The 24235-nt window shown below is 43.8% G+C and overlaps 1 protein-coding gene across 1 annotated transcript in view; it reads right to left on the bottom strand.

The window, feature by feature from the left end:
* The window catches only part of NFKB2 (nuclear factor kappa B subunit 2), a 201013-nt gene extending 177320 nt beyond the window's left edge, over positions 1 to 23693 (bottom strand). The window contains exon 1 of the mRNA XM_069240340.1: positions 23569 to 23693. The gene's annotated coding sequence lies outside the window, so the exon portion shown is untranslated. The remainder of the gene's footprint in view (positions 1 to 23568) is intronic.
* Positions 23694 to 24235: the final 542 nt, after the last annotated feature.

Genomic DNA, 24235 nt, shown 5'->3' with positions numbered 1-24235 from the left:
CAGCTCTAATCATGCCACCCTGTGTGAGACAAAGTACAAAATGGCTCCCAGCAAGCCACTGCAACCTGGAAGACTGGTTTTAAAACTGCTAGTTTGACTTTGCCGTTTAAACCATTGGCAAAATCCCATTTTCCTTTACAATACATGTAGGACGCCCCTAATGAAGGCCTATAGAGCCGTAAGGCAAGGAGACTATTATTAAGTAGGATATGTATCTTCAATGTGTCTAAATAGCAAAAAATTTAAATTGTTGTTTTGCTATGGAAAAGTTAGTAACGCATTAGCTAACACAGATTTAAAGGCTGACACACTCAGTCTGGCTAGCTTCTGAATGGGACTACTAAGATGGGTACTTCAAGGTATTAAATTAATTGTGGCATTTAACCTGACTTGATGCCCAAGTCAAATTTAATGTCACTTTTTAAGGAAAAGCAACATTTAGAAAGTTGCCACTATGTTGACCAGTTTGTCCAGTGGCCTTGCACTGTTGCTGGTCACCAAACAGCCTTATGCCTTCCTGGGGAGTAGTGTGAACGACTCCAAGGCACAGGAATAACAGAAGCCTGTTAGAGAAAGAGGTGTTACTTCCCCCTCGCAGGTAGCCACTCAGGGTGATGGCCCAGATGGCGAGCTTTTAAGGTGAAGCTGCCTTTGTTGGGCAAATGGCAATGACACTCCTGAAGGGTTGCCACTCTGTTCACGTAGACAGGCTAGTGGGTGTGGTGGGACAGAGAGAGGAAACCAGTGGCCTATTTGGTTCTCATTGGCGTGTATCCCAGGGGTAGCCACACCTGTAGGGTGGGCTACAAAACTTCTAACATCCAAAGAAGGGTTCAGACATCTTGAGGGTGGGAAAGTCGTGCACTCGGTGACTGCTAGATGCCACACATAGCAGGTTACCACAGGGCGGGAGGGATCCTGGTATCCCAGGGATGTGGAATTCCTATCACCCGACGCCCGGGACATATTGTTTGGGGTCAAGGGCAACAAGAATTCATGTTTTATTTTGTCCTTGGGACACGTGGGCCCAACCCCCTGCAGCACAAACCCTTTGGCAGCCAGTTCGCAGAGTAGGGAAGTGTCTGCAATTGAGGTGATTTGAATGTCCACATGTTAATGTTGTTCAAACATGTATTTATGGTTCAATAATGAAAAGCCTTAATTATTAGGGTGAGCACTGCAAATAAACAATTTAAGGTCACACTGCACTGCTGACGGTGGTGCCAGTAAAAAAAAAAAAAAAAGTGTACACACTTTTTGAAAAGTTTAACACTATGAGGCTAAGTAGAATGCTCCCGGAATGCTCCTGATTAGATACAAATATTTGAAGAAGCTTGTAAGCAAGAGTGATGATTCTTTGCTTTCAAAATAAAATGTTCAGAAAAAATGCAAGTATGAAAGAAAAAGTTTCACTCCTATGAAATTTTAGGTTCTATTTCCTTGAAACATCATTTAGTTAAATGTATTGATGCATGCTAGTGTTTCCAAAAAATATTCCTAATGGAAAAGCAGTGTAGCCAGTTTCAACAAGATTATGGGAATCATGAAAATAAACAAGCACTGGCAAAGCCTATGAGCAGACATTTTTTGAGAGTCTTTTGGTTTCGTCAACGAGTGTCTTGTTTTGACATGGTTTTTGTACCACTTTATTGTTGTGGGAGCTGCCAGACCCTCATCATTGTAACAAACACTGGCAAAAAGCAAAACATGTTTTTTGGTCTCAAAAAGGAAATATTCCCACCAGTGGGGTAACAAAGGCCCCACAGACCCTGTGGAAAGGGGGTACACCTCCACAGCACCTGCCCTGAGTGAGTCTGGAGATGGGCTTTCATGTTCTTTGCAGGGGAGCCCCCTCCAGTTTTGTGACGCCACTGATTGCAACAGTAGTTCCGGGCACTCAACAAAACTACTTTGTGTGCCAATAGGCTTCCTTGTGGAAAAGCAGAATGCGATCACTCATTGTAAAGCCAGCCGATAGACAGAGAGAGAAATAGAAGCTTAATAAAAACAAAATGTCTTGGTTAATACCAGACCTAATTAGGGTTCCACTTCTTAAAGAAAGCCACAAAAGTGCACACATGATATATGTGTTTGAATTAGTGGCTTTCATGAATTCATAAGAACTTACAGAAGTAGACCAGGAAATCATACTTCTAGAAAACAAGTGTGAACTTTATTTTAGCACGAGTAAATATGCATGTGAAGATTTGCTATGTCAATATCTATTGAGCATTTACAAGTTCACTTTCCCTCCAACCACTTTTTATTTCCAACCCTGGAAGAACCTCTACTTCTGCCATTGTCAGGAGTAAATTTCCAAACTTTCTCACTATGGGAAAAGATTAGAGAAGAGCTGGTGAAAATCCTTATAACATGCAAGTTAGTAGGTTTGCAGACTCAAAGGCATTCCAGCCCTGGAACTATTGCTTACTGCTTACTTCAGCGCCAGTACGTAGATGTGCAGAAAGGTGGCAAAATAAGGGAACTGCTACAGTACGGATTGAAATTACAAGTATTCAAGCCCTACTATAGTAGTAGCCATGGCATAATCAGAGAGGCTAGTATCAGAGCTCTTACATAATGAGATTGCCGTCATAATTTGTCGCCGCACTACATGGCACCAAAAGGACAGTAGATTTTTTTACAGGACAAGTATATTTCAGATGCAACCTGTCCCATGGACATGTAGATATTTTAATAAATTCCACACCCATGTTTCGCATTGGCTAGTGAGAACAAAAATCCCCGCAGGACACTTTTTTGGCATAAATGTGTCAGCTCTGGCACTCTGAACCTCAGATCACACCAGAACTGGAGAAAGGACCAAAGATTGACTGCCTGGCTGACCCCTGGACTGGGCAAGAGAGGCTGCAAAATCTGCTGGACTGCACCTGCCGCACCTTGGGGTAGCAAAAAGAGGACTGTGCCTTTGGCTTATGGATAAGATGCTCGAGAGCCCCAGACCAAAGAAGTGACTCCAAGTGTCAGTCAGCTGACCACCTGGAACCAGTACCAGGGCCATCAAAGCTAAAGTAGCCCACTCCTTATTAAATGGAGACCAAGTTACTCCAGCTGCAAATAATTTGGATAAGGCAGAGATATTCAAGCAGTTAAAGAAAAAGAAAATCAGAACCCAATTACATGCACAAGTATAATTGGAACATATTAAAAATAATACAATTCAAGTAGGTTTGCAAGTTACTAATGTTCCAGTAATCTTTATTCAGGACAAAACCTATCTGGTTCAATTTAGTGGTGTGGGAACTAGGTGTTCCCAGGACTGGTTAGCTCTTTCTATAGAGACAGCTTTAGGATTAGTGAAGCAGAATTGAAAGAAATTGAAGACCTTTTAAAAAATAGCCAAAGATCCCACGATTAGTGATGCAAAAGAACTACTGGCTAGTGTAGAAAAGACCATTGCGGAGTTTAAAGTACACACAGTTAACACGAAGTCCACGAAAGTGTCAAGAGACCTAAATGACTTTAAGCTAGAGAATGTGTATCCTTATTAAAAGGATGATTTTTACAGAAACAACAATCCAAGCAACTTAGATATGCAAAATAGAGGACGTTCACGCAAAAGATTTATAACCTTCTCTGACACTTCTTCAGATTCAGATCACACAGGATCCTCTTCTCCCAACCAAGAACATCAATAAGCCCAAACGTTTTTTGGCAGAGGGGGGGCGCAGAGTGAGAGGAGGGGGTTGGAGAGACCACGGTACGTTCAGGATAGGAAGAAGATTGTATGGACGTCAATAACAGTGGCCAATATGAAAGAGAATCAGATTCACATATATATAATTTATTGTGACAGAAATTGACAGACAGAGAAAAAATTGTACTTAGTAAAGGTTTGGTTTTTGTACCGCTCAAAATACGGGATCTAATTGGGACTAAGACTGAGGTATTACAATTCTTACGTAAGGTGAGGCTTAAACAGAATTGATCTAAAATGGAAATGGAGGCTATTGACAACTTATGCAGGAACCTGGATATTGTCATTAAACCAGCTGATAAAGGTGGGGGAATAGCCATTATGAACAGTGAGACATACGACAGAGAAATAATGCGACGGCTGAAAAATCAGGCTCATTATAGACCCATTACAGAAAATCCAACGAGATATTGCATAGAAAGATCCTTGCTCTGACTACTGAAGCTTTGGAGGAGGGTTGGATATGCAAAAAATAATTTGAGTTCCTTAATAGGGAAGAATGCAGAATTCCAGTAATATGCCCTAAGATTCACAAGGATGTGAATAATCTGCGGGGTCAACCTATCTGATCAGCTTGTGGATCTATATTAGAGCCATTAGCACAATACATTGACACTTTTCTCAAACCTTTCATTATGGGAATTAAAGCATATCTTAGAGCGTCTATGGAGGCTATTAATAAGATGGAAACTCTCCAGTTTGATGTTTAACAAGAATTTCTGGTGACTCTAGATATTGAGTCACTATACACAAATATACCACAAGATGAATCCATATATGTGATACATTCTATTTTAGAGACATGACCAATACCTCACAATATCCCCACTAAATTTTTGTCATCATTGGCCACTTACTGCCTTAGAAATACATGTTTTGCATTTAAAGGGGATCTATATTTGCAAATAAAGGGGGTGGCAATAAGATGTAACTTGGCTTAGAACTGGCCAACCTAGTGATGAACTGTTTTGAAGGACATTGGATATTAAGAGATACTAGCCCCTACACGAACAACATAAGAAAGGGCTACAGATACCTAGATGACATCCTGATATGAAAAGGTGATATTCAGACATTAACAGCATTCGTGGAATGGCTCAAGGAGAGAACAGCAGACCTTAAATTCACACTGCCTTATAGTAAGACACGGCTTAACATTTTAAATCTATGGATTAGGGTGAATAATGGTGCTTTATCTGTGAGTTTATAAACTAAACCGACAAATAAAAATACATTATTTCATTGTTCTAGTGGACATCCTTGGATTTTGAAAGAAACCTTCGTACTGATAAATCCTACGCATTCGTAGAAATTGCTCTGTGAAAAGTGATTACTTTGAAAATGACGGTGTGCTGATGACCAAGCTGATAGATAGAGGGTACCCTAAGAAATCGGTTGAAGCTGTGGTTAAACAAGCATAGTTTACACCTAGGGAAATATTAATTTCACCAAAAATATGCAAAGATGAGACACCTCTAACTTGTGTGCTGACTTACAATCCAAAACCTAATAAGATTAAAAACATTATACAGAGACAGTGGGAAATATTAACACCATTACAAGATAATATTTGGTTAAGGCCACTCGGCAGTCCCAGAAGAAGACAGATATTAGGGAAATGTGCTACTACCGCCTATTAACGGACATTTCAAGTGTAATAACTGTGCAGCATGTCAGTTCATCAGTAATACCCAGACTATAACCGGCACTGTGCACCAACAGAGGTGTTTTTCTAACTGCAATACAAGCATCTTAATATACTGTATTCAATGCTCTTGTGGTTTGGCCTATATTGGATGGACGGTTTAAATGGCTAAGATGTGCATAATACAGCACAGGCCGAGGATCAGGTGTGGCACTGTGGGGACTCCCTTAGTCAAACATTACAAAGATATGGGCCACTCAGAGAATAATATTCATTGGTCCATGTTAAGTGTTATTGCTAAAAGGGAAGGAGGTGTACTTCTTCAGCAGACCTTGATTTGCCTAGAAGTTAGGATGATTGAAAAGTTTAAGACTGCAAGTAATGGGCTGAACAACCTAGATGGGATGTGGGCATTGCTCTCGTTTGTGGAGCAGTAACATTGCAGGTATGACATTTGTTCCAATGCAGGGACTATAGTCATCAATATGTGAATCTATAGTCATTCCACTTTTAAAGATGTCCTTATTTACATACTCCTAGTAAAAAACATTATTTTTGCAATTACTGGTGAAACGGCGTGTAAATAAAAATGACAAACATGGTGCAATCAAGTTGGTCTGATAATAATGTCTATTTGATGAAGTGCCTAATTTGGTTCATAATATCGCCTGTTTTATTGTTTTTGACAATATATTTCATAAAACTGTTCTGTACTGTGATTGTGCAACAGTCCTGGTATTCTTTGTATATAGTCCCCATGATAGGATATGTAGTTTGAGTATATTATTGATAAACGTTATGCTGGTATCTTCACATTGACGTGGCCTTCATTCTGCCGAAACATTCACGTTCTGTTTGATTTCCTCCACATTAAGATGGCCGACATAGTGGACAGGGTTTGATAGACATTTCCGTTTAGGACACACACCCCGTATAGTTGTCATTACGTACTTGACGTCATTGTAGTGCGAGAATTCAGACGTTCTGCTATATTTAGCTGGAGTATTCCTGCAGTGAGTAATAGTGATTAACCCCCAGGGTGCCGCGGGCAGGCTGGTCTCGTACAGGCACACGGTTCAGTGTGACCTGGACGAGACCAGCTCGTCCTGCACCCAGTCCATGGGGGGAGCGATAGTGCTCCCCCCGAGGGCCCCCCACCCATACCGCTCCATCAGAGATGAAAAGGGAAATCGCTTCCTCTTTCACCCCCAACCCCTCCCTACCCCCCCAGTGACATCTGATGACGTCAGTGCACAAATCGCGCGCTGACCTCATTAGAGGTCACCTGGGATCACGCTGGAAGCTCATGGAAGGGAAATGCTTTTGCATTTCTCTTCCGACCAGGAGGTGGGGCAGAAAACCACTCGACACTCAACCAGGTGTTGTTTTTTATTTTTTATTTTATTTTTTTATGTTTGGGGAGTGACCCCTTTAGGCAAGGGTCGCTCCGGGGGGGGGAATTATTATTAGGCCCTTTCTGCCCCCCCCCCCCCCCCCCAGGGGCAGAACGGCCTTGCGATCTGAAAACACTAGACACCAGGGATTATTTATTTTATTTCATACTTGCGCATAAGGGGATTGGCCCCTTGGGCAAGGGCCGCTCCCCAAGGGGGCAATTGATTTTTAGGCCATTTCTGCCCCCCCCCCCCCAATATAATCAGGCTGATCTGCCCTCGGGGGGGGCAGAAAACCACTAGAAACCATGGATCATTTTTTTTTGTTTATTTTTATTTTTTTATGTTTGGGGAGCGACCCCTTAGGCAAGGGTTGATCCCGGGGGGCCAAAATATTTTTGGGCTATTTCTACCCCCCCTGTGGGCAGATCAGCCTAATATAATTAGGCCGATCTGCCCCAGGGGGGGCAGAAACCACTAGACACCAGGGATTATTTATTTTATTCATACTTGCGCATAAGGGGAGCGGCCCCTTGGGCAAGGGCTGCTCCCCAGGGGGCCAAATTATTTTTAGGCCATTTCTGCCCCCGGGGGCAGAAAACCACTAGACACCAGGGATAATTTTTTTTTTGTTTATTTTTTTATGTGTGGGGAGCAACCCCTTAGGCAACGGTCGCTCCCCTGGGGGGCAAGTTGTATTTAGGCCTATTTTTGTTTGGTCAATCTGCCCCCAAAGGAGGCAGAAACCTCTAGGCACCATGGATTGGTGTGTGTGTGTATGTGTGCATTTTGTTGGGGGGGGCAGCCCCTTGGGCAAGAGTCGCTCCCCATGGGGGGACATTACTGTTGGCCATAACTGCCCCCCTTGGGACAGACTGGCCTATTTTTGGAAGGCCCATCTGCCCCCAAGAGGGGCAGAAAGCCCGCCAGAGACCAGGGAAGATTTTTTTTCTTCAAAATAAGAGGTTGGGGGTATGGCCATACCCCCACCCCAAATAAATGGGGCCAAAGTTGTTCTGCCCACCAATGGGCAGATTGGGCAATTACCCCTGATCCACACCCCGGGGGGACAGAAAGTCTAGTAGATGCCAGGGAATAAAAAAAATAAAAGAAAATAGTGGGGTGGTGGCTACCAACCAGTATGGGCCTGGTTATGCCCCCACCCGAACTGCAGGGGCTAACAGTCTTTCAGCGCTCCCCCGCACACTAAAACATCTTATCCCATGGCAAGCAAGAGGACATTTGATTATTTTGGGTTTTTGTTTTACATTTGGGCCATGAGAGCTTGGTAACCCTCAAAATCGTCACACTTGGAATGGTGAGGGCTGCACTTTTTTTTTTACTTTGGGACGCTGCCATGTAGAAAAATCCACTAGCCCTAGACACCTCTGAAAACTAAACATCTGGTTGATTGCAGGGTGGTGTGCTTCACATGCACCCGCAATATTTCCTTACCCACAATGCCCTGCAAACCTACAACTTTGCTGGAAAGCACACATTTTTCCCACATTTTTGTGATGGAACCTTCCGGAATCTGCAGCAATCCACAAAATTCCTACCACCCAGCATTGTCTCATCTATACTGATAAAAATTCTGCTGCACTTGTCAGCCTAAAAATGTTTTTTTTCAAACTGCCCTTTTGGACCCACTTTGGTTCCCCCTCAATTTCAACATGTTTTTGGCTCTTCCCTGTCACAAGCCGTTGGCCCACCTACACAAATGAGGTAACATTTTTACCAGGAGGCTGAGGGGAACATTGTGTGGTAGGAAATGTGTCCCAGTGCAGTGATCCCACACAGAAATGTGGGAAAAATTTGATTTTTGTAGCTAAATTTGAGGTTTGCTCAGGATTCTGGGTAAGAAAACATTGGGGGATCCACGAAAGTCACACATCCCTGGACTCCCTCAGGTGTCTAGTTTTCAGAAATGGCTGGGTTTGGTGGGTTTTCCTAGATGGCTGCTGAGCCCAGGACCAAAAACACAGGTGCCCCCCGGCAAAAACAGGTAGTTTTGTATTTGATAATTTTTATGTGTCCAGATAGTGTTTTGGGGCATTTTCTGTTGCAAGCACAAGGCCTACCCACACAAGTGAGGTACCATTTTTATCGGGAGACTTGGGGGAACGCTGGGTGGAAGGAAATTTGTGGCTCCTCTCAATTCCAGAACTTTCTGTCACCGAAATGTGAGGAAAAATTGTTTGAATTAAATCCCACTGCAAGGTGCAGCTCATTTATTGGCACTGGGTACCTAGGGTTATTGATGAACCTACAAGCCCTATATATCCCCGCAACCAGAAGAGCCCAGCGGACCTAAGGGTATATTGCTTTCAAAAATCTGACATTGCAGGAAAAAGTTACAGAGTACAACCGAGAGAAAAATGGCTGTTTTTTTCACCTCAATTTCAATATTTTTTCATTTCAGTTGTTATTTTCTGTAGGAAAGCCTTGCAGGATCTACACAAATTACCCATTGCTGAATTCAGAATTTTGTCCACTTTTTAGAAATGTTTCGTTTTCTGGGATCCCGCATTGGTTTCACACCCATTTCTGTCACTGACTGGAAGGAGGCTGAAAGCACACAAAAAAATCGTAAAAATGGGGTATATGTTGCAGTAAAATGCCAAAATTGTGTTGAAAAAGTGGGTTTTCTGATTCAATTCTACCTGTTCCTGAAAGCGGCGGAGCTGGTGATTTTAGCACCGAAAACCCTTTGTTGATGCCATTTTCAGGGAAAAAAACAAAAGCCTTCTTCTGCAGCCCTTTTTTCCCATTTTGTTTTTTAAATGAAATTTTCACTCTATTTTGTCTAATTTTTTTGTCTCCTTCAGAGGAACCCACAAAGTCTGGTTACCTCTAGAATCCCTAGGATGTTGGAAAACAAGGACGCAAATTTGGTGTAGGTAGCTTATGTGGACAAAAAGTTATGAAGGCCTAAGCGCCCTGCCCCAAAAAGCCCAAAAAAGGCCTGGCACCTGAGGGGGAAAAGGCCTGGCAGTGAAGGGGTTAACGACAGTTAGGGAGGTGAAGATACAGCAGTGTTCGTGTATGTAATTAGGAGATGGTGACAGGTGTGCATGTGGAGTGCTCTTTAGTCTGCACTTGGACTATTTGTAGTTTATGATTCTTGTAATTTTATGGTAGGAGCTGGAGTCCCTAGGGACCGAAAGAGGCATCCAGGGTTTTATCCTATACAGTTTCAAGATTGTTTGAGGTCGAGAGAGACTCGTTTTTTGAGCCATCAATATACATGCTTTATCGTGCAGGAACCAGTTCTTCTATATATCGGCTCATTGTTTTTCCTGGAGTTAAATCAGGTAAATTAGTTCTTCTGCTCCGGCACAAGCATCGAGGATATATTTGCATGAGATTCGATAAGCATAAGGTGAACTAGTTTTCCTTGAACAGCGACACATTATTAAATTGATTACATATATTGAGTACGATTATATCAGGGGGGCATTGCTGTCGTACAACCACACTAGCCTGGCTCCATTTTTTCATGCCCGAGCACTAATTAATATCTCATTTTTTTGGAACACACATTCTATAGGCAGAATGAAGGAGGTATTCAGAAAAAATTGTGGCTATCCACACGGTGCCCTTGGTGTGGAGCGTATATTTTAATATGTTTTTGATAGTAAATGTTGAGACAATAATTCTTACATAGTTATAGAGTTTGATTGTGTTCAATGTTTTTTTTTTTTTTTTAGAGTGGATTGTCTTCCTGTTAGTCCTGATGAGACCTTCAGTTATTTGGCTGAAACGCATCGACATACATTTTGGAGCAGTCCATTAATAAGCTGAAACAAAGAGATCAAGTTATTTTAAGGGTCATAACGCAGAAATTCTCATGGGACATTTAATCTCTTTAATTTGATTTTGTCCTTGGGGGGTACCTCTAATAAGGACTGCTACTATTTGCTAAAGTGGCCTTCCAAAACATTGTAGGAAGACTTGACAAATAATGTTTTTTGTGATTTTTGTTAGATCTAATTTGTGATATGTTTTGCGTTTATAGTAGTGATGCGTTTCCACACCTATGATTTCATACACAAATATTAATAGAGGAATGTGGTTTATTCTCTCTTTTGAAGTAAATAGTATTTGTATAAAGTGCTTTTGGGTGGACAAGAGGAGCATATAAGCTCACCCTTTCTTTAACCTTGTTTTTTTTGTTCCTACTGTACTCCATTACTCGTGTACTTAAGAAGTAGCCCACTCTGGCAAGTCAGTAGCCACACTTCTAGGAATCACCACTGACCACCTCTGGGGAACCTAAGAGAACGATCCTCAAAGGCCAAAATTTGCACCAGTGTCTGCTGGACCCAGGAGTGTTGCTTGAGTCCACATTGGTCACCACAGACGGACTCCAGCCCCCACCAAAGGACACTATTGGACTCGCTGTGTACAAAGACCAGTAGCCCAGCTGAACTTATACTAGCTCAAAGAGGACCGAACTCTGTGGCCAAAGTCACCCCACCATACCCGTGGACCGAGGAATAACTGCAAGAACACTCCTGTTGACCGCACAGCACCCAGAGCATCTTTCGCAATCCTGCATCCCCAGTATCAGGAACACTCCACTGAAGCCTATGGCAGTCATAATGTAAAGTGTTTCACTGGACTTGAAACTGCTTTGATGACCAGGTAACAGCCCAAATATTCCTTAGAGGCTCCCCTGACCACCTGGTTGCTTCACTTGGGCAGGAGTAGCTTTTCAAAAGTTTCTAAACTTTAAAGTTACTAATACTTGTTGGCGCTTTTGACTAAAAAGCTGAGATTTCAGTTTTACTTAAAAATCTATATCTCCAGAACGCTCCAGTAGATTTTGCTCAGCTTGTGTCAAAAAAATAATAAAAATATAATCTATTTTGTATAAATTGGTGATGGATTTCTTTAGTTTTGTGTAACCTTCTTACTCCATTGTTTGGTGCTTCTAAATGCTATTTCTTTGGTTTATGAGTTGCTGCTCGAAGCTACAGCTATCCAGGGTTGAGCTAAAGGTTTTACAAACAAGCCTGACTGGACCCAAGACAGTTTTGCGAGGTAAGGTCCCACAACCACGCCACTTAATACACCACAATCCTCACAACTCTACACCACTATATTCCATGCTTGCCCACTCCACGCTACTCTAAAGGCACTCCTCTCTACTCTATGCCATTCCACTGAACTGTACGCCTCTCCAATCTGAGCAAACTCCAGGTCACTAAATTCTCTGCCACTCCATCCTACTCCACCTGACTCTATGCAGCGCCACTCGACTCTATGCAACTCCACACCCCTCTACTCTGCACCACTACTCTCTACAATTCCAGTCTACGCTACCCCCGTATGCCTCTCCAGTCCACCTTACTCCACGCCATTGTGTTTTTTCTTTTTCCCCTCTATTGGCTGGTGCAGAATGGAAAATGCCAGTAGGTCCCAAGTCAAGCCCTGTTGGCTTTGCCAATGCTTGTTTCTGTTAGTGTTGTTATTACATATTTATGATTAATACCGTGGTCATTCTGCTCTGTTAATTTCATATAGGCACTGTAAAAAAATGTTCACCAATACGAAGATTGCATTCTTTTTGGATCTTGAATTAAATAACATATTTTTTCAATACTGGAATCCATTCCATGTGGAAAAAATATGAAAAGATATATTTATTCCCCTCACCTTCACTACAAAAACATACATTGAAGTACAGAGGACTGTTCCAAGTTTTTGTTACGAATATTCTTCCACGTACTCGGGCGTATCACCGCACAACACCACTACATAACCTGACTGTTCGTATTACAATAGGTCCCCATCAAATATGATTTATAAGTAAGACAAAGGGATTCTCAGAATGGGGGCTTGGGGGGAGCAAAGGGCTTGCCCGGTCTCCCCCCGGGCTTATCGGGCTGACGTGGTATGAACCACGATCACAAACGGGGATTGGTTGGCTGGCAGGATGGGGCGGTGGCTTAGGCAGGAGGATAAAGGGCAAGGGCTGGGTGTGGGCGGCCTCTTTGGCCGTTGTCACACCCACTGGGCGTTTTGTCTTTGTGTCAAAGTTTTCTAGGTAGGCGTTTTTTGTAAGAAAGGAGGTGTGTTTGTGGAGTTATTGGGAGGAGTTTAGGTCTAATTTAATTTTAGGTGAAGTTTGCAACAATGGAACCGAATAAAGTTGTTATGGCATTGAACGTTTTACAGGACGAAGGAAGGGAGGATTTAATAAAAGGGGGCGTGTTAGAGGAGGCTTGGTTGGGTTTGAAGAGACCGAAACGCCGTTCGGCGGAGGGTGTGTCAGCCGCAGTGGCTGCTTGTTCTTCCCCCAAATCGGGAAAGAAGTTTTAAAAAAAAAGTGTTGAGGGTCGGAAGGTCCGTCACTCACCTGATTTGGGGGCTGAGGTTAATTCTTCCTTGCCGTCGGTTTCAGCAGCACGGTCACGAGGGAGACGAGGGGGGTATTTCCCCCGGCGGCGAGGTTTGTCATTTCTGAGGCGGACTTCGTCAGGCGGGCAAGGCGCGCTGACTAGACCTGCGGTAGCAAGTGCGGGCCGCATGGGGGCGAAGGAAAATGGCGCGCATGTGCAATTGAGCGCGCGTTTGCAAGCCCAATCGCCCGTGGAGAGAGGCGCTGAGCACGATTCAGGGAAAGATGCGGAAAGGACGTTAGCTGGCGCTCGCAAGATGGCGGCGCCCAGAATAAAGGTTCAATCGATGCAGGTCATAAATAAAACAATAGTGGGCAAGCCAGATATGGCCGCAAATACTGGTTCACAGTTAGATAATGAGGTGGTACTTATTACTGACAATGAAGAGGAATTGCAGGAAGCTGACAGAAGAGTTATAGACCCGGTTTTAGGAAGTACGTGGGGTTTTCATGGCTCAAGGAGCAACAGGTTGATACGATGGATCCCTAGGGTGGTCAGTCCAATGATACATAAGGTTCAGTCATGGGAAGTAGGTAATCAGGCTGCATTTCAATTAGGTGAGCAGGTGGAGTTAGTGGATGACAGGGGGGCAGTGTTTAGAGGTATGGTGTGTAGTGAGGTTGGGATTTCGGGTATGCCGGACAAGGCGTATGTGTGTTTAGATAGTTGGCAACTTGATAGAAGGGGAAAATCTGGGTGTGACGCATCACATGTTTTGGGCGAGCATGGGGTGCAGGCGATCTATCGGCAATCTGGGCGGATTGTCGGTGATCAGAGCTTGCCGGTGAAGGTCCAGGCGCCTTCAGAACATCGGCTTGAAGGGAGGGTGCGATCAGGAGCGGTCCATCCGACTTCGAGGGATGCAGCTGGTTCAGTTACGGCTCAGCCATCCACTAGCCAGAGCGCTGGTGATGATTGGGCTGCATTGGATGAGGAATTACTCGATTACGAAGAAGAACTGGAGGTGCCTGGCATGTCGAAGAAGAGAGTAATAGGGGCAGGTGAAGTGCCGGATGTGGTTCAGGGCGGCCAGGTTCCAGTTCATCGTCAGGAGAGAGCAGCGGGCAGCTTACCTAGAGGTGAGGAGGGATGTGTTGGGTTTTTGAGAAGGCATAGTGGGGGTGATATTTCGGGGAATTTGAGTCGGGCTAATGCTTCTAATGTTGCGAGGGGCTCCAAGGAGCTGCAAAATAAGGTGGATGCTGCTATTCAAGTGAGTACGGTCACTGAAACGGAAGGTAAGAGGGGGGTAAGTGGGGGGTAACGTTGATGTGTCATTAGAGAAGGATGAATCAGGTGAGGGCGGTAAGTCGGGTGCTATTTCAGGTGGGGACGTGACGGTGAGTGGTAATAAGTCAAAGAAGTTGCCTTATATGGGAGTGTCGATGCCTTTGGGGGCGCATCTCACTCAGAATTTGAAAGAAAAGATCTGGAAAGGGGAGTTTATTGATGTTTTCAAATTACTGCATAGGGAGGTCCAAGCAAAAGAAGGGTCAAAAGAAGAAGAATTGGAGCTAGCTAGGAGGCCTAGAGTCCCAAATACGATAGAGAATTGGACTTCGGCTTTTCTGATTTATGCAAGTGTTTATTGCGAAAAGCATCAGGATTCCTGTGTAGCGTTATTGAAATACATAGATGTGGTTCGGAGAGCTCAAATGGATTTTGGAGGTTTTGGTTGGTTCACGTATGATGAAGATTTTAGAGCAAGGAAGGCAATGGACTCATCTAAATTGTGGGGAGAAGTTGATAATGAACTATGGATGCAGTGGTTAAGGACTGCAAGAAACGCGCCAACGACACATACAGCAAGCGGTTTGCCGGTGCAATACAAGCCCTTTCAGGGGCGTCCCACCCAAGTTGGGGTGGGTTTCGGGCATAGAGGGCAATTCCAAGCAAATGGGTCCTGTTGGTCTTTTAACAGCGGGTTTTGTAACAGGCAACAATGTAAATTTAGACATGATTGCTCCAATTGTGGTGGGAGACACCCTGTGTCCCAATGTTTTGGTGGGATGCAAGGGTCGTGGCATGGACAATCGTCAAGAGGAGGGGATAGGGGTAGAGGATTTACACAGCAAGTTACAGGAAAAGGGCCCTACTCCTATTAAATGGGATGTTATGGCTTATTGGTTGCAGTTTTATCCAAGGAGGGATGATGCTAAAGTTTTGTTTGATGGCTTTATAGAAGGTTTCAGGTTACGTTACCAAGGTTTGAGGTTGAGCAGATGGGCAAATAATTTGAAGTCAGCAAGAGAACATCCAGAAGTTGTGAGAACAAAGCTGGGAAAAGAAGTGAATTTAGGCAGGATTGTTGGCCCCTTTTTAGAGTGGCCGCTGTCGAATTTGACTATTTCCCCGCTAGGTGTGGTTCCGAAAAAACAGGATGGGGAATTTAGGTTGATCCATCATTTGTCCTGGCCGGCGGGGGCCTCAATAAATGATTTCATCGCTGCAGAAGATTCAATGGTGCATTATGCGTCTGTGGATGAGGCTATTGCTTTGGTACGGAAGTGTGGAAAAGGTGCAGAGATGGCAAAGTCAGATGTGGAGTCAGCATTTCGATTGTTGCCGGTTCACCCAGATGATTTTTCTTTGTTGGGTATGCAATTTGAGGAGGCCATATATGTGGACAGGATGTTGCCTATGGGTTGTTCAGTTTCTTGTTCTTTGTTCGAGATGTTTAGCTCATTCTTGGAATGGTGTTTTCTATTCTGTAGCCGTGGTTCGTTGGTGACCCATTATCTAGATGATTTTTTCTTTGTTGGCAAATCCGGGTCTGGCGGTTGTGGCAGAGCATTACAGGATTTTGAGAAGTTGACGTCCATTTTTGGTGTTCCATTGGCGAGTGACAAGACAGAAGGGCCTGTATCATGCATTACCTTTTTGGATATAGAACTGGATTCGGAAAGAATGGAAGTGAGGTTGCCTGAAAATAAAGTGCAACATTTGGTTTCTTTGTTGGAGGAGGCAGTGGCAAAACCAAAGATTGAGTTGCGTCAGGCACAGTCATTGCTTGGTCATTTGAATTTTGCCTGCAAGGTGGTTAGGGTTGGTAGGGCATTTTGCCGCAGGCTTGGTTTTTCTATGCGGGGAGCTGTTTTACCACATCACCACATTCGCCTTTGGGCATGTGTTAAGGATGATTTGAAGATGTGGATTGAGTTTTTGAAGGATTTCAACGGCGTGACCATGTTGGTGGAGGATGAAAGTTGGTTTTGGCACATTCAGATTTTTTCAGATGCCTCCGGTGCTCATGGTTTTGGTCTATTTTGGGAAGGTCATTGGGCAGCGGAGGCTTGGCCTGCTAAGTGGAAACAGTCGAAGTTTAGCATTGCATTTTTGGAATTTTTTCCTTTAGTGGTTGCTTTGGCGATTTGGGGCAGGTTTTTGGCCAACAGGAATGTTGTTTTCAATGTGGACAATCAAACCGTAGTCCATTTGGTTAATTCCCAGAAGGCAAAAGATGAGAAAGTGTTGAAATTATTGAGAATTTTCTTGCTGAATTGTTTGAAGTTCAATATCTTGTTCAAAGCTAGACACGTGCCTGGTGTCTATAATGAAATCGCTGATGCCTTATCTCGATTTCAGTGGCAGAGATTTCGTGGTTTGGCGCCGGGAGCAGATGTACAGAAGACAGTCATACCTGGGGAGTTGTGGGCACTAGGAGAGTGAGGATGTTGGAGCTAGTTCAGCAATCTATAGCTCCATTGACGAGGAGGACTTATTCTCAGGCATGGTTGGATTTTCTGGATTCAGGTGCGGTAAGAAGATGGGGTGAGAGTGATGTTATATATAAGAGACAGGACGATGCAGTTCGATTCATTATGCAACAGATTGAGTTAGGTCTGGCTGCAGTTACTATTTCGGGTAAGTTATCAGGGGTTTCTTTTTATGGTAAGTATTTTTGGGGTTACGAGCCGGTTGAGGGCGAGTTATGTAAGAGAATTTTAGCTGGGTGGGCCAGGTCGGGCGGGGTGAGGTTTGATAGGAGGCGTCCTATAACTCATGATTTGCTGAGGGCCTTGTTGGGGTGTTTGGGTGACGTTTGTTTTTCCGAGTGGGAGGTCTCTTTAATTTCTCTTTGCATTTCATGGTTGTTTCATGGGGCTTTTAGGATTTCGGAGCTTTTAGGGTTAAAAGGGAGGCAGGGGCTCAGATTGGAGAATGTACATGTGGGTGATCAAGGAGTTTGCATATGGTTACCTTTTTCAAAAGGGGACCAGTTGGGCAGGGGCCAAGAGGTGTTATTGAAGGCATCACGATCCAAGGACTGTCCAGTGAGTTGTTGGTTGTCTTTCATGGCATTAGGGTTACATTCTTCTAGGTTTATATTTATTCATCAGGATGGCTCGCAGCTTTTAGCATCACAGTTTTTAGCGGTTTTAAGGATGGTAGTTGGGAAATTGGGTTTAGAGCCTAGTAGTTACGGTACACACTCTTTTAGGATTGGGGCTGCTACGGAAGCGAGGAGACAAGGCGAATCAGATCAGTCCATTAAGCAATTAGGCAGGTGGAGGTCTAGATCTTTTCAGAGGTATGTGCGCTCGTTTAAGCAGTAGTAGGTATTTTGGGGGAGTTTTTTATGCATGGGTAGTTTTTGTACAAGTGTTGATGATTTACTGTATCGCTCCTTTTACAATTCTCTCTGCTATTTTTTCTGTATGCTTTGATGGTTATAATTCAATATGTGTATTAACATATTTTTCTTGTAGGTTGCGTCGCGGGCCCTGACAAGGTGTGTGCTGTTTGGATCGTAGGTCACTCCTTTGTTCGCTGGGCGGAGAAGCAGGCTGCATCGCGGCATTTTGGAAGGCAACTGGGGCTTGATGGGGCCAGGATAAAGCTTAGTTGGGTAGGAAAGAGTGGCATGAGATGGGGGGAGTTGCTGTACGTTTTGGCAAAAAGGTTGGAACGTGGTGTTTGTCCTGATGTATTAGTTTTACATTTGGGTGAAAACGATTTGGTTGCACTTTCGGGGATTGGATTGTTGAAGACGATGAAGTTAGATTTATGTAGGATCAAAGAGCGTTGGTCAGGTACACATATTGTTTGGACGAGTTTTGTACCTAGAAGGGTTTGGAGGGGTGCTATAACTTTTAAAGGGATTGAGAAACAACGAAGAAAGGTGAACAGGGAAATGAGGAGTTTTTGTAAGGATCAAGGTTTTTCGGTGCTTACACATGAGAATATTGGGGTCTCTGACGCAGAATTGTTTCGGCAGGATGGGGTTCACTTATCGTTTTTGGGTAATGAGCATTACTTGTTAGAACTTAGGTTGTTGATCGCTAAGTTACTGGGCGAAAGTTTATGGGATAAGTAAAAATATTTTGGGTGGGGCAGGAAAACGCCTGTGCGGGTTTTCCTGTGTGGCCTTTTGGGGGGGAAGGGGTAGATCAGAAAGATGAGAGGGCAGGGAGTTTGCACAGACAAGGGGAACTGGAGAAGGTGACTGCAGGACACATGGGTCAATGGTTGGTCGAGTCAAGGTGGGGATGGGACAAATGGTAGTGCAGTGGGGTCATTTTAGAGGGAGGGGGAGGGGTTAGGTGATGAATTTTGTATTAGTGAGGATTGGGTAGTTTTGTGAGGCTATTATGCCAAGGTTGTATTTTGCCAGACCTGTTATATTAAAGCGGCCTTTTACCCCTTTAAGCGAGTGTCGTGGTCATTTCATGTTTCGGCCCGATGGGGGCTTGGGGGGAGCAAAGGGCTTGCCCGGTCTCCCCCCGGGCTTATCGGGCTGACGTGGTATGAACCACTATCACGAACGGGGATTGGTTGGCTGGCAGGATGGGGCGGTGGCTTAGGCAGGAGGATAAAGGGCAAGGGCTGGGTGTGGGCGGCCTCTTTGGCCGTTGTCACACCCAGTGGGCGTTTTGTCTTTGTGCCCGCCCGCCCTCCCAGTAATTTTGTTAGACATTGTTGTTGCGTTTTGTTTTTTTTTGTAGATTTTAACATTATGTTTGTTCGGGAGTTTTTTGTGGATTGAGCGTTAACTTTTGTTATAATGGGACAGGTATAACCCTGTTTTGTTTTGTTTCTCGTTTATGGTGATAACTGCATAGATAATTGAATAAGGGGGGGTGGTTTTTTATTTTTGCCGCTGATAGGCAGGTCTGGTGGGTGATATGTTTAACAAGTGGCCTTTTGGGGGGGAAGGGGTAGATCAGAAAGATGAGAGGGCAGGGAGTTTGCACAGACAAGGGGAACTGGAGAAGGTGACTGCAGGACACATGGGTCAATGGTTGGTCGAGTCAAGGTGGGGATGGGACAAGGGGTAGTGCAGTGGGGTCATTTTAGAGGGAGGGGGAGGGGTTAGGTGATGAATTTTGTATTAGTGAGGATTGGGTAGTTTTGTGAGGCTATTATGCCAAGGTTGTATTTTGCCAGACCTGTTATATTAAAGCGGCCTTTTACCCCTTTAAGCGAGTGTCGTGGTCATTTCATGTTTCGGCCCGATTGCATCATTAACGATTGCTCCTCATGTTTAATCTTGACCGCCTGCTTCAGGGCACAAATTATTCAGGTCTTTATTGATTCCTAAATGCATCAGGGAATTCTATGGGTGATGATAAATATATTTTAATGGAAGAAGTTACCTACGAGGTAAAACGTGAAATCCTTTTTACTGCTACCAGAGATTTACCAAGCGCCCTTTCACCTCTTCTTGGAAGTCGTTCTATTATTACATGTGCGGTTTCTTTAGTGTTGGTTTGTGGTAGAAACCGCTGCTCTTGATAATGTTGTAATAATCATCTCCGTATATCAGTTAAGACATGTACAAGTACAAAATACCAGGGGTGCAAATCATCATTCTGCAGATCAGCGAACAGAATAATGCTCCACTTTCTACGGTGAAAATAACCTACAACGCACAGCGCACAAACCCTTTGTAACTCGATGGAAGCTAAGAAATTGATTTCTCGTAGCGAATCTACGAAACGCACTTACCCTTTCTCACATTAGACCTTAACAAAAGTACAGAGGACTGAGAGTGGAGAAATGGGAACACAACTGATGGCAAAAGTTTGGAGAAAACTTATCAACGAGTAGTTCGGGTTCTCCTGAGCCAGCAGGGAATGGATCAAAGCTATTTCCACTGCAGGAATTTTGCCTAAAGTGTTTACTGGGGTCTTTATATAGTAGTGCAGGGATATGATTAAAGGGGGCTTAAGGTATTTAGGAGAATCAATATGGAGGGCATGCCCCGTAGTTAGTAATGACTGGACGAATGTCGTTGGTTTCATAAAGGGCCATTTTAACCAGCCTGCCCAAAAGCATTATGGTGATGTGTGGGTCAGAATTACGAACAAGCAAGCTCCTTGGCATGTTCCACATGATGCTGTTTTCAGAAATATCAGTTCTAACAGCGCTTTGCAACACAGCTATGGTCCAATTTCGGATTTAGTGATAGCACAGGCTATGGAATAATTATTTCCTTGAGAAAATAATTGTACTGGTTCATTATGCGTATTCTACCGTGCTAGAGGACTGCCAGTCCTTCCTTCAACTACACGTGCCAAAACCTAAAGGCCTGTAAAAACAATTGTATATACAGCTGGGTGCAGGTAGGTGAATCAATGGCAGGTCTCTAGAATACTGAAGTTTGCATTATGATTGTCAATGTTACAGGGAAAACACCAAGTGGTATGGCAAGTATAGCGTTGCACCTTTGCCATCGCCCAGTGAGGGTTGAAATGTTAATGAGCTCCTCAGAGAATGCGACTTCATTGTTATGGGGAGATGCAGGGCCAAGAGAAAAGCAGTCAGACACACTTCTTGCTGTGCCAGTCCACGGAGGCCCATTGTTATTCTGTCCATAACAATGAGTTCTCCCAGATTGACAAAAGTGCCATAATCACAATAAAAAGTTTTGCCTTTGCGCAGTGCACCTCCCTGAGCCAGTTCATTCACAGCCATATTAGCTTCTGCAGACTTAGCCGCACAAAGTCAAGAAGGGGGAAAAACATATCTGGTTTTGGCGTGCAGCCTTCCGAACATGGCTAAAATTGTTGCACTGCCAGTCCGCCCCTGTACATTCTCCCTACTCAGTAGATCTGTGTGCTAACACTGACTCCTTCCAACTGTGCTTCCCAGTAGGATACACCCCGCAACCTCCCCATCTGAGTGTATTATCCACGCTTGCCTTTCTCCTTTGATTAGCCAAACTGCATCTTACCCATGTGTAGTGCTATCACCTGTTTTTGGTTTAATGATGCAGCACTGGTTTCTGACTTGCCCTTCAAGCAAAAAACAAATCTGAAAAATCTTGATGGTGACACAAGTTATTTTAGCAAATTTGATAAACCCCTTCTGAAGCAGGGTATGTGGTAAGGCCTCATATCAATTGCAGAACTTTACATTAGCAGCATACAAGCACGGTAGATTAAGTAATTTGCCCAGAATCAAAGGATGTTGAGATCACACCAGGACTTGATCCTCGTTGCCCAGTTCCAGAGTCTGGAGCTCTGGCCATTAAGCCACTTCCATATTTCTTGATTTAAGTGTGAAAATCATACACAAGTGGTATGCTGGTTTATGATCACGTACACTGCGCACATTCTGTTTTGGAATGGCTTTATGAAGTAAAACAGCAGCAACAAATACTCAAAAGCTCACCTGTAGTCTTGCTTGAGAATACTTGCAAGGCTTTTGGGACACTCTTCAGCACCTTTGCACTGGTGCACAAATGGGTAATCATCTTAAATAGACCAGGACATGTGCAACCCACCGAAAATTGGCTCACGATCTACCAGCGAGTCCTGACGCACAGTTTGGGAAACTCTGCTCTAGCTAGTATTTCACTCAAAAAATACAAAAATTATGGATATTGACTATTTTCGTATTGGCTAGTGAAATGTTTTATCGTCATGTCGAAACCATGCGCTTTATACAGTGTTGCTAGTTTACTGTTGCACTTTTATTTTTACTATACAATTTCAAAAATCTGCTTTCAATATAACCTTGTGTTTACAGTGTACTTATGAATAAAGTATCCATCTTCTAAAAAAGTGTAAGCGTATGCTTTAAGCACATAAATGCTCAGTAGTTAACGTTCTACCGGTTATCATCAAGAAAGAAGGTAGTAGGACAGCAGGCACCCACACATCTATACACTGCTTTAAGATCCAAATGACTAAGTAGACACCCAGTGGTAGGTAGCAAGCAGACTGTAGGGATGAGACCAGACAGATGTAAAGAAATGACGAACATAAAAAGTAAATGCAGAGATTTTTAAAGTTGTAATAAAGGAGACTGCAGACTAGATATAGCATTGAATGTATTAGAAATACTAGAGGTGTTTGAAAAGCACCAATCTGCAAAATGTTTTTCGTTCCAATGGACAGCGCCCACTTTTGGCAAAAGACTTGAATCAATTGGGGTTAACTGCTGGCAAATGCACCAGCCAGTCCACCTGCCTTGGTCTTTTGCTCAAAAACAATTCATTCTAGGAGTTGTAGAGCTCGTTAGCTTCAGTTGAACTGGAACATCTGATGATTCATAAAGTTAAAAATCCAGGAGTGGGGTGTGTTTCCTTAGTGATATGGAATCTTCGGGCAAATTTACAGATTAACTTTCCTGACTGCGTACTATCTTTTGTGGCCTGAGCCCTCCTCCTGATTTGATTGCACATGCCCTGCTGCCGCAGTGCTGTGTGTCAACCTCGTTCTCGCTCGTTCATCTTGCCTGTCTCAGCCCTTCTTATTAACCTTACACCCTCGTATAGTGTGTGACCTCCCATAGCTAGGCCTGCCCACTGCAAACCTGTATGTTGAAACTGCTCTCCATCCAAAACCCTTGTTAACACTCATATCCCTTCTCCCCTCACGGCACAGCATTAGCTGTGCTTTCCTTGCAGCAGATGTAGAAAACACACTCGTGTTTTTTAACAGTCACCCTTTTCAACTCTGCTACCCTCTTGTAGGCAAGATTACAGCGGGGTCATGTGATCTCAGACATCGGTTCTGCAGACTTCCGTGTCTGTTGGTTTCTTTTGAATGATCCTCTCAATCCTTTTTACATACCTCTGATGCATACAGTCTTCTCTGTTGCAAACCTGTCTGCCTTAAAATCCCTGTTTGTCTCAGCCATATCCTTGCAACGTAACAATATCTATTTATTCCATTGACCGTTTGCTTACGCTCACACATAATTTATTAATGCACGACAAACAAGAGTAAATACTTGGAATGGTTTCCTTTGGAGTACTAGACTAACCGTAATCATCAATGGAATAGCCATGAACTTTGGCTTCCGGAGTTACATCCAACTCGCCTTAAAGTGCTATAATCACTATAAATGCAATTTCAGTTCGAATCGTAATATTTCCAAATGGGTCCTTAAATGAAAGCCTATTCTAAGCCGTGTTTCTCATCCAAGTCTGCCCTCTCTCTCCTCTCCCCCTACCTGCACTCGTTCCCAGGTCCTTTCGTGTGCGCCTGTTTCTTTCCTGCCAAGTCTGCGATTTGTTTTAACTCCCAGGAAAGCCCCTGCTTAGTACACCCTCACTAACAAGGGGAAATTCCAACTACAATATGCCTTAGCTGTCACTCAAGAACAATCAAATCTGCAATTGGTTTATACGTCACAGAGCTGAGGTATTTGAGACCAATGATAAACCTCGACAGGAATAGGTTCGCCCACTACAAGTAAGTGATCGGCAATGGCCACATACGATAACCTAATAGTTAAAGTTAGGCGGTGCACGTACGTTTAATACTTCTGGAGAGATTGAAAAAGTGGCGGCCATCTTGGAGCGGTGAAGTTTCTTTTCATTACGAGGACAACAGGAGCACCGCTGGTCCACATAGGTCTCTTGCATGACCCTGTCAAATAGTACTGATGTTTGTTTTAACAGGAGAACGTCAGTGTGTCCTATGAAGTGGCATTTCTAGGCTCTGGGAGGTACAGTATTGTTTAAGTGCGCATCCTTTTTAAATATAACTGCGTGTTAGAGCACTAGCAACTCGGCAGATAAATGAAGATTCGATACCAACAGCAGACAGTGCTAGAATCGGGAAAACTTTACTCCGGGAACCCATAATTTTGGGGATCAAAGTGCCACCACAAAAAC

This window comes from Pleurodeles waltl, chromosome 6 (genome assembly GCF_031143425.1).
Source record: "Pleurodeles waltl isolate 20211129_DDA chromosome 6, aPleWal1.hap1.20221129, whole genome shotgun sequence".
In the NCBI taxonomy this organism is placed as follows: Eukaryota; Metazoa; Chordata; class Amphibia; order Caudata; family Salamandridae; genus Pleurodeles; species Pleurodeles waltl.
Note: the sequence above shows the minus strand (reverse complement) of the source record. Positions and strands in the feature narration are given on the sequence as shown.